General features: G+C 41.0%; 1 pseudogene; it reads left to right on the top strand.

Annotated features, from left to right (window-relative positions):
• The first annotated feature begins 4707 nt into the window (after positions 1–4707).
• On the top strand, positions 4708–5316 carry LOC112835526 (mediator of RNA polymerase II transcription subunit 20 pseudogene; annotated as a pseudogene).
• Positions 5317–10873: the final 5557 nt, after the last annotated feature.

Raw genomic sequence — 10873 nt, 5'->3', positions numbered from 1 at the left:
ACTGCAGGTGTACTGCAATTTTTTTGTTAACCTTTTCTATGAAGTCATTCAAAAATACTGTCATAAAAATATGGTTTCTAGGGTTAGTTGGGGTTTTGTATTTTTGTCTTGAAATAGTTTAAAAATTGGATGTGGAATTTCAACGAATTTTGGTTGAATGGCAAGAAATAAAAATTCACCTTTGACTTCTCAACCACTGCTTTTTATAAACTAGGGTAGAGCATAGTGCTTTTCTGGGATTACAGAGTAATGTACATTCTGAAGACTTGATTTATGTTTAAGTGGCAGCTTAATCTGGTTTTATTCTTTCAGTACTCATTTAAGAGGTGTACCCCTTGGGCACCTGGTTGGCTTACTGGAGCATGTGCCTTGATCTCGGAGTTTTAAGTTTGAGCCCAATGTTGGGTATAGAGATTACTTTTGGAAAATTCAAAAAAAGATGTACCTCCATTTGGGGGGAGGTATATCTCCCATCTCAGAGGGTGTTGGGACTGCTTTGTAGTTTGAAAAGGGTATTCAGTGTACTCGGATTTGTTACTTAAAATACAGAAATTTCAAATGTTTTAAGGTTTGGGTTTGTCAAAGGCCAACACAAATTAGAAGTATGTAAGAAACACTATCTTGCAGACAAGTTTCCTTATGCTACTGTAGTGGTTATCTCTCGAGAATCTAACCAAAAATGAATTCTGACCAAAAAAAAAAAAAAGATGCATGTCTATACATAAATATTTTAAGTGTAGTTTCAGAGAAGTGATATCTTTGAAAGCCATCTAGTTTAAAAGGCTCTTGAGGTTGTTGGCTTTTATGGTAACTGCCTAAAATTTACTGAATTTGCTATTCTTGATGAAGTTGCAGGTAGGGGTTTCTTCAGATGTCCTCTACTTGGGTATTGGCTGGTCAACGCTCAGAGTGATTGCTTTAAAAGACAGGAGTAACCAACCCCACAAAAGGCCCTAGGGCAAAATTTTGATCAATCTCCTGGTTTTTCCGATCGGAGAAATTAGCTAATTGGAAATACCAACTCACAACATTTTGGAATCTTCAATTTCTAGCACCTTAAGCATCTCTTGAATCTTAGATTTTGAACAGAAGCTTTTGTCACCAGGAAGATTGGTCAGCAATCTTTAATACAATTGATTTGTAAGTGCTGAGATCTTCGTTGGAAAGTAAGATTTTTGTTACAATTGACTGTTTTTCCTCTAATGAAACGAGTCTTGATAGTCTGCAGCAAACCATTCTCATGAGAGATCTGTCCTATGGGATTATTTAAATTGTCTTAAACCATGAGACAGTTGGAACAGGACGTAAGTTTCCCATAGATGTTGCAAATAGATGGATGAAAGAACAGTGATAGTGGGGGCTAAATGGCATTTTAGGGTAGTTCCAACATTTTTCATTACCAGGACATCCTTTAAATACATTCTTTCACAGACTGGGGCGGGGGGGGGGGGGGGGTTTTTTTTTTTTTTTATTTTTTTCTGAGTTTTTTTTTTTTTTTTTTTGAGAGCGAGAGAGCAGGGGAAGGGCAGAGGGAGAGAGAGAATCTCAAGCAAGGTCCACGCCCTGCCCAGAGCCTAATGGGGGGCTCGATCTCACAACTCTGAAATCATGACCTGAGCCAAAATCAAGAGTCGGATGCCTAACTGACTGAGCCACCCAGGCGCCCCTGGACTGTGTTATGAATGGCTATATACTTACCAAATATATTGCTTATTATGTGATGACGTTTCTATTAAAAGGTACATAGGGCATCTGGCTGGCTCAGTCGGTAGAGCATGCAACTCTTGATCTTAGGATTCTAAGTTCGAGCCCCACGTTGGGTGTAGAGATTACTTAAAATCTTAAAATATATATATATATATATATATAGCTGTCAGAATTCTCCACAGTGATAATTGGCATTATACCATCAACGACAATACCAGCTAAAAGCAAAGAAACAATATTTTCATTAGCTTGTGCAGATTTTTAAAAATATGTGATTTCTATCAGACTTCTAAAATACTGAAAAGTCTTAAGAATTTTCATTACTGCTTCCTAGGACTTTACACTGACCACATCACTGGAAATGAAAAAGAAAATGCATTTTTGAGTATTTCATATTTTGGGGAAAGTGATTTTAAAGTACCTGTAGTATGAATACAATTCAAATTCCTTTTTTAATTTTTTTAAGATTTTACTTGACAGAGCGAGAGAGCACAAGCAGGGAGAGTGGCAGAGGGAGAGGGAGAAGCAGGCTCCCCCACTGAGCAGGGAGCCCGATGTAGTTCACTTTGGGGCTCAATTCCAGGCCCCTGAGTTGAAGGCAGACGCTTGATCGACTGAGCCCCCAGGTGCCCCAATGTAAATTTTTTTAAATCCTGCTTTTGAATGACTTAATCAGAAACAAGACCTCCAAATTATACCTTTGATCTCATTTGAAATATATACTTCTAGGTTTTTCATATATGTATTCTTTAGTTATATTCCATGTAAACTAGGATTTAGAGCCTGTCAAAACAGAAAAACTTCACCCTGGCCTAGGTCCTCCCTTATTCTTTTTTTTTTTTTAAAGATTTTATTTATTTATTTGAGAGAGAGAATGAGAGACAGCACAAGAGGGAAGAGGGTCAGAGGGAGAAGCAGACTCCCTGCTGAGCAGGGAGCCTGATGCGGGACTCAATCCCGGGACTCCAGGATCATGACCTGAGCCGAAGGCAGTCGCTTAACCAACTGAGCCACCAAGGCGCCCCTTCCCTTATTCTTTTAATTAAAGTTATTTTAATTGCTATTAGCATGATGTTTTAGAACACTAAGATAAAGACATCAAAAGGATTTTTATTTTTCTTCTATTCCCCATCCAATACAATGACAAATTGGGGGACATCATCTCACATCCAGTTCTCTGCTGACAGTGGGATTCTTTATTATCTTTAACCCCAAGAGAGGAGGGTCTTGGTGTTAGTGGCAGGTGCAGAGATTTGCCACAGACCCATAGCCAAGAGCCACAGTACTACCAGGCGAGTGTTGTTTAATCTGAATCTTTTTAAATTCTTGTGGGTATAAATATTTGCCCCTTGATGAAATCATCCTCTTCACTAAGGCCACCAGGGGGCAAATTTCACTCCTCTGCCTTTAACAGTAACAAGCAGACACTCAGCCAGGAAATACACAGGCATTAATTACTGTTCTCTTGGCAATTCTGGAAAAGATATGCAAATTCTTAGTATAACTTGGTTAAGAACAATGGTCAGAGTTTATTAACTCCAATTGTTGCCATGAGAAAAGAAAATGCCTTACATGAAGATGTCAGTTCTTAAATTATTCCATAAAATGCTCCTAAGATCATATTGTTTTTTAATTTAGCAGTACATATTCATATTTCCATGCATTAGCATGTTCCTCATAATAGGGTAAGAATATGTACTCAGGTATATACATCTATATTAGATAAAATTTTCATTAGACATTTTTTCAAAAAGTATTTAATACTTGATTCTGTTTTCACCGACTATGGCCTAAGTAATTCAAATTAATCCTTCTGAACACAAGCAGGATGAAATATATTTTTAAGTCTTCTTAAAAGAACTAAAAATATAATGAAAAGCTCACCTGGCTAAAATTTAGAGAAGGTCAAAACCTAGAGAGTAAGCCTGGCATTCAAAGTTGGGTTTGATGACCTTACCAGACAAAGGGCACAGAAGTCAAAAGCCTAGGCCACTCCCAGGTGGAGACTCTCATACCCCAATCACCCCCATTAAACTAAGGGCTTCCAAAAGACCTGAGAACCCAGTTTCCTCACCTGGGTAGTTAAGGGAACCTTAATCTCAGAATTTAGATTAAGATAGTTCTAGTCATGTAAGGGGCCTCAAGTGCCTGGAAAAAGCAAATGAAAATCATTTCTTCACCCTAGATTTCTGATGGTTTCCACGAATGTTTTTTTCAAACATAATGACCGATACATAAGAAATTAAAATCCACCATGAGTGAGAATCAACACAATGAACAAACCCAGAAGATACCAGGTCTCCGTGCTTACTACATTGAAATAAAATACAAGCTTGAAAATACCTCAGGGAAGAGGAAACTATTAAAGCAATACAGTAGATCTGATAAAGAAACAGAACTGATACAAATAAAACAATAAATGAAATTAAAAACCAAAGATGGATGGGTCTAAAAACAGAAGATACAAGTTAAGAATTAGTAAACTGAAGGATAGATGAACAGAAGCTACCCAAAATGTAGCATGGAAAGACAAAAGCATGAAAATTGCCATGGAGAAACAGTGACATAAAGGTTATAGTAGGTAGGCATAACATGTTTAATTGGGGTTTTAGAAGAGACAGAGGCTCCCACAGCAGCCCACTGAGAAGGTGAGCACGGGGCAGGGATGGCAGAGGAGACTTAGACTCTTCCTGTGGGGTGGGGGCACCCCCCCAAAAAAGTAAAAGAGACAGAATGAGTCAGTATATGAAGAGAAAATGGCTGAAATTTTTCCAGAAGTGATGAAATACAATCTACAGATTCAATATACCAACAAATTGCGAGTAGGAAAAATATAGAGAAATCTATGCAGAGATACATCTTGGTGAAACTAAAATGTTTAACAACAAAGAGAAAAACCTTCCCGACAGAACCTTGCATTAGGGGGCTTCACTTACTGTGGGCAGCCAGGGAATACTGTGATTCAACTGTTTGTACCTGCCACCCTACTGGCTCAATACCATGGGTGTGACTTGTGTGTCCCAGATGCCCGTGGCTAAGGGCATGAGTGTCCCACAGACCGTGGAGGCCCTCACCGGAAACTGGAGATGCTTGAGGCAGCGAAGCAAGGAACATTTTGTCTGGATTGTGAGACCTACCCCACAGCTGCCTCTACTCTTGGCAGCCAAGGTCAGGCTGGGAAGCTGATGTACATGATGCACAACTCAGAGTACCCTTTGAGAATGGCCCTTGCCTTATTTGTGACAACAACTTCGATGAGCTCATGGTGAAACTCAAGGGCTTCTTCCAGAGTGCCAAGGCCAGCAAGATTGAGACCTGGAGTAGCTGTTACCAGCACTGTGACCTCCTAGTGAAGGTGGACACAGTCACCATGGGGCCCAGTGTCTGAGGCATCTCTATGGCTAGAGTATGGCCCCTGCGTGGTAGCCAGCAGCAGCTGGAGCTTGCTGTTCAAGTCCCTACAGAGTTTTCTAGGCAAACACGCACCAGGGAACAGAGTCTGGGAACAGCAACGCCACGTACAGCCCAGCAAAGACCACGGTCCAGCACATGGAACTCTTCAGTAAGATCGGCAAGCAGCAGCAGGTGCCAGTGGCTGGGATTTGTTAGTGACTGGCAGCTGCCCGGCTGAGCTCTGTCACCAGGGGGGCCACGCAGGAGGAGAGGTGCTGCACCCTGAGGCCCCTGGACCCCAGAAACCCAGGGCAGGCGTGGACATTTCTCTCCCTCTTCCCAGCTGTGACTTTTGTTCTGGGGATCTGGACTCCCCTCCCCTGACCCTCACATGCAGCCCCCCAGCAGCGGCATCACCCTGCGCCTTACTGGACCTGGCCTGTTCTCAAGAATGGTAACTATGCAGAGTGGAGAAGTGTGGAGGGAAAAAGGTAGGACAGGGCTGTCCCTGCCTAGGGTTGGTGGGGACAGCAGTCTGTATCTCCAGCTATTGAGGATTTGGCCTAAGTCCGCCGTGGACAGGCTGGGCTGGGCTGTACTAAAGGCCTCTTCCTCTACTCCAGGGATGCATCTGGGCCTCTCCTGGAGAAGGAGTAGGAGGCATCACTTGGTGTGATGGCTGTCATTTCCTAACCTGTTTGCTGAAGTGAACTGCGAGTTGACTTTTCTAGGGTGTTGCCGGAGTCCTTTGGAGTCTCCCTCTGGCACCTTTCCATTCTGTTGTGAATGAGGTTAAGCCACACGCTGAGCCGCTCTAACAAAGAGAACCTAAAGTACAGTGGCTCCTAGTAGAAGTTTCTTCTTCTCTCTTCTAATAGTACAGGTGTAATCAGATGGTCTGGGGCAGATTCAACTGTCCAAGGTCACCGAGACCTCGGTTTCCTTCTATCTTGTTGTTCAGCCAACCTTGGGGTGTTGACCTTGCCCAGAAGGTCAGCTCCGTGTCTAAAATACACTGGGGAAAGAGAACAAAGCAGTTTCTTTTTAAAGGATATGACCTGGATTCACTCAAATCGGTGTGGCCACACTTTGCTGAAAGGGACGCTGGGACATAGAGCCTCTTATTTGGGTGACCATGTGTCCAGTTAAAACTCAGGGGCTTCTAGAACTAAAAGATGAAGGAGAAAATGGATGTGGGGGCCCAGTCAGGAGCCTCTGCTACATGGAGCTCAATGGATGAGCCCAGGAGTGCCCTTGGTTGTTATTTTGCTGAGTACCCTTGTAACAAAGCCATTTGTTTGTGAATTGCACTGGGATAGGGCAGGTGCCAAAGCCACTTGTGAGTTTCGCTGGCTTAGTCACAGTGGGCAGTCAATTTTGCACCCTTGCCTAAGGGTTCACAGCTTCCTGAGCTCTTGGTCCTCCTCTCATTTGAGCCTCCAAGCTGCTCATTTGACTTAATATTGCCTGCCCACCCAACGCCTGCTACAGAAATGCTCGGTAGGGCTAACATTGGTGTATACAGTCAGGGATGGTCTTAAGCTGTCCTCAAGGTTACTGTCCCTCACTGAAGGTATCTAAGAGAAATTATTTTGAGATCTAAAGCCTGTGCAACAGAATCAGGTAGTGGTCATGTTTCTCTTTTAGCTTTCACTGGCAGAAAGCTCAGTTTAATTTTCTAACTACAGGATGGGCCATCTGCATTTTTTTGTTCTCCTTTTCCCCTGGCTTTTTTGTTTCTTTGTTTTGTTTTTGGTTTTTTAAATTGAGGTGTGCTTTAGATGTCATTTACACACAATAAAATGCATCGATCTTAAAAAAGAGAGAGAAAAGCCTTCAAAGTAGCTAAATCTAGATCCAACTACCAGTAAGCAGGAAATACAAGAAATAGAGGCACATGAGAATGCAACCATCCAGGGATGCCTGGGTGACTCAGTCGGTTGAGCGTCCGACTCTTGATTTTGGCTCAGGTTATAATCTCAGGGTCATGGGATCAAGCCCCATGTCAGGCTCCACACTCAGTGAGGAGTCTGCTTGAGATTCTCCCCCCCTCCCTCTCCCTGTGTCCCTCCCTTCACTCATGCTCTCTCTCTCTCAAATAAATAAATAAATAAATCTTTAAAAAAAAGAATGCAACCATCCAAATCTAGAATATGGAGAACTCAACAATTAGAATGTTCCATTTCTTCAACAAATAAATTATGTGAAGAAAAGTGTCGGGGGGGAAGTGGTTCTAAGATTAAAGAAGATTTATGGAAAGCAAGATTTATTATGGCAAGCAAGCATTTAAATGCAAATCATTTTGCCTTAATTATGACGATGTGTGAGTTATATGGAAAATGGAGACAGCCTTCTCGTGTCTGGAGAATTCTCATACGAGTCTTGGTGAGAAGTGAGGAGTAACACTGAAAATCGAAATTTAATAATCACGTTCCCAGTCTCCCTTAGAGCCAGAGCATAGATATGTGGCCTATCCATCGGAATTCTCCTACATTAGACCTGGAGACAGGACCTAGTGAGTCAAGATGATTTAGGGGAGTCAGTGCTAGGAGAGGTGGCAGCCATGGCGGCAACCACTTAGCAGAGCTACGTTCCTAAGGCTCTAGCAGCAGCGCCCAGTTTCTAGCATGGCTCAGGTCGATGTTGAAACAGCGGTGTCTGTGTACAGCAGGAGCAACAGCAGTAGAAACTGAAGCATCTTTATGGAGCCAGTTTTGTGGTGTGATTTGGAAATCCTTGCTGGAGGAGAGTTCCCAAATGTGGCTTTCCAACTCTCCTAGAGGGTATAAGGTACTAAAATAGACATTATTAAATTCATTTTTAGCTAAATATATACATGAGTAGATATTCAACAGACATATTAATCAGAAGCACTTCCAGAACAGCAGAATGAGGGCTTCCAAAATTTCACTCCACTGTAAAAGCAATGAGAACAGTGGCAAAAAACTGCCAAAGTCCACTTTTTTAGAACTCTGGAAATAGTCTTGCAACAATCCAAGGTGCACTTTTTTAAATGACTGAATCTCAGAAAAGAGAGCTTTATGATGTTGTAACTTCCCTTTAAGGGAATGCAATGAGCAATTGTAAACCAACAAATTAGATACCTACATGAAATGAACAAATTCCTAGAAAGATAAGAACTACTGAAACTACATAAGAAGAAACAGACAAATTGAACAAGAGATTGAATTAATAATTTTTTAAAACTTTCTATGAAGAGAGGTGCTTGGCTGGCTCAGTTGGTGGAGCATGCAACTCTTGATCTTGGGGTTGTGAGTTCAAGCCCCACATTGGGGGGTTAGAGATTACTTTAAAGTAAAAATTAAAAATTAAAAAAGAAAAGCTTTCTATGAAGAAAAACCCATGACCAGCTACTTCATTGGTGAATTTTATCAAAATGTTTAAAGAATAAACACTCCCCCCCAAAAAATGAATTAACACTGATCCTTCATAAACTCTTCCAAGAAACAAAAGAAGAGAGAACACTTCCTGAATTATTCTATGAGGCCAGTATTACTCTGATATCAAAACCTGATAAAGATATAACAAAAACACTACAGATCTATATCCCTTATGGATATGCACACACAAACTCTCAAAAAATCCTAGGAAAGAGAATTCAGCAACATATAAAAAGAATTATACACTATGACCAAGTGGAATTTATCCCAGGAGTGCAAGGTTGGTTTAACATCTAAAAATCAATGCCTGGGGCACCTGAGTGGCTTGGTGGGTTAAGTATCTGCCTTCAGCTCAGGTCATGATCTCAGGGTCCTGGGATCGAGTCCCGCATTGGGCTCCCTGCTCACGGGGAACTTGCTTCTCCCTCTCCTCCCTGCTCACGCTCTCTCTCACTGTCTCTCTCTCTCTCAAATAAATAAATAAAATCTTTAAAAATAAATAAAAATCAATGCCAATGTAACATACCACATATTAATATACTAAAGAACAAAAACTACATAACTTCAATAGTTGCAGAAAAGCACCTGACAAAATCCGATGCCCTTCCATGATCTAAAAAAAAACAAAACACAACAACAACAAAAAACTCAATAAACTAGGAATATAAGATGTTATGGACTAAATTGCGTTCCCTCACCGAAATTCATATGTTGAGGCCCTAACCCCTAACTGTATTTGGAAATAGGACCTTTAAGGAGATAATTAAGGTTAAATGAAGTCATAGGACAAGGGTCCTAATCAGATAGACCTGGTACCCTTATAAGAAAAGAAAGAGATGGACTGCCTGGGTGGCTCAGTTGGTTAAGCATCTGCCTTCAGCTCAGGTCATGATCCCTGGGTCCTGGGTTTGAGTTCTGCACTGGGCACCCTGCTCAGCGGGGAGTCTGCTCCTCTTTCTCCCTCTGCCCATCCCCCCTGCTTGTGCTCGCCCTCTCTCTCTCAAATAAATAAATAAAATCTTTAAAAAAAAAAAAAAGAGAAAATGAAGAGACACCTGAGATCAATCTCTTCCTATACACACATGCAGACACAGAAAAGGCCATGCCAGGACACAACAAGAAGAAACTCATCTGTAAGCCAGGAAAAAAATGCCTCACCATGGGGCACGTGGGTGCCTCACTCAGTTGGGAGGCTGGCTCTTGATTTCAGCTCAGGTCCTGATCTCAGGTCCCTGGGATCAGGCCTGGGCTCTACACTCAACAGGGAGTCTACTTAAGGATTCTTTCTCTCTCCCTCTGCCCCTCTCCCCACTCGCATGCTCTCTCTCTCTTTCTCTCTCTCTAATAAATAAATAAATCTCTAGAAAAATGCCTCGCCAGAATCCAACCCTGTTGACACCTTGATCTTGGACTTCTAGCCTCCAGAATTGTGAGAAAATAAATGCCTATAGTTTAAACCATCCAGTTTGTAGTATTTTGTTATGACAACCTGAGCAGACATATAGAAGGGAACTTCCTCAACCTGATAAAGACTGTCTAGAAAACCCCACAGCTAACATCACACTTAAGACTGAATGCTTTCTCCCTAAAATGAGGAACTACGCAAGGATGTCAACTCTGTCACTTCCATTCAACATTGTACTGAAGGTTTTAGCCAAGCCAGTTAGGCAAGATTGAAAAACAAAAGCTATCCAGATTGAAAAGAAGTAAAACTCTCTATTTGCAGATGACATAATCTTGTATATGACAAAATCTTAAAGACTCCACAAATTATTAGGTAATAAGTGAGCTCAGCAAGATTAAAGGGTACAAGATTAATATAAAGCTTGCATTCCTAGGATAAATTCTACTTAGTCGTAGTATATAATTCTTTTTATATTATATTAAAAACTTCTGTGCTTCAAAGGACAACACCAAGTAAGTGAAAAGGCAACACATAGGATATATAGAAATACTGCAAAACATATAGGTGATAGAACACTTGTATCTCGAATATATAAGGAATACTTACAACTCAGAAATAAGACAAATAGCCCAATTTTTAAATGTGCAAAAAGTCCAAACAGACATTTCTCCAGAGAAGATATACAAATGGTCAAAGAGGACATGAAAAGATACTGAACATCATCAGTCATTAGGGAAATGCAAATATCAAAACCACAATGAATTACTGCTTCACACACACTAGGATAACTAAATCAAAAAGACAGACAATAACAAGTTTTGGTGAGAATATGGAGAAATTAGAACCCTCATATATCATTGGTTAGAATATAAAATAGGAGCAACGTTCGGAAACAATGTGCCATTTCCTCAAAAAGCTAAATGTAGAGTTACAATATGACCCAGCAATTTCTTCCTTTTTTTAAATA

Source organism: Callorhinus ursinus, unplaced genomic scaffold, assembly GCF_003265705.2.
Source record: "Callorhinus ursinus isolate GAN/ISIS: 27379988/994484 unplaced genomic scaffold, GSC_fseal_2.0 scaffold4, whole genome shotgun sequence".
Classification (NCBI taxonomy): Eukaryota; Metazoa; Chordata; class Mammalia; order Carnivora; family Otariidae; genus Callorhinus; species Callorhinus ursinus.
Note: the sequence above shows the minus strand (reverse complement) of the source record. Positions and strands in the feature narration are given on the sequence as shown.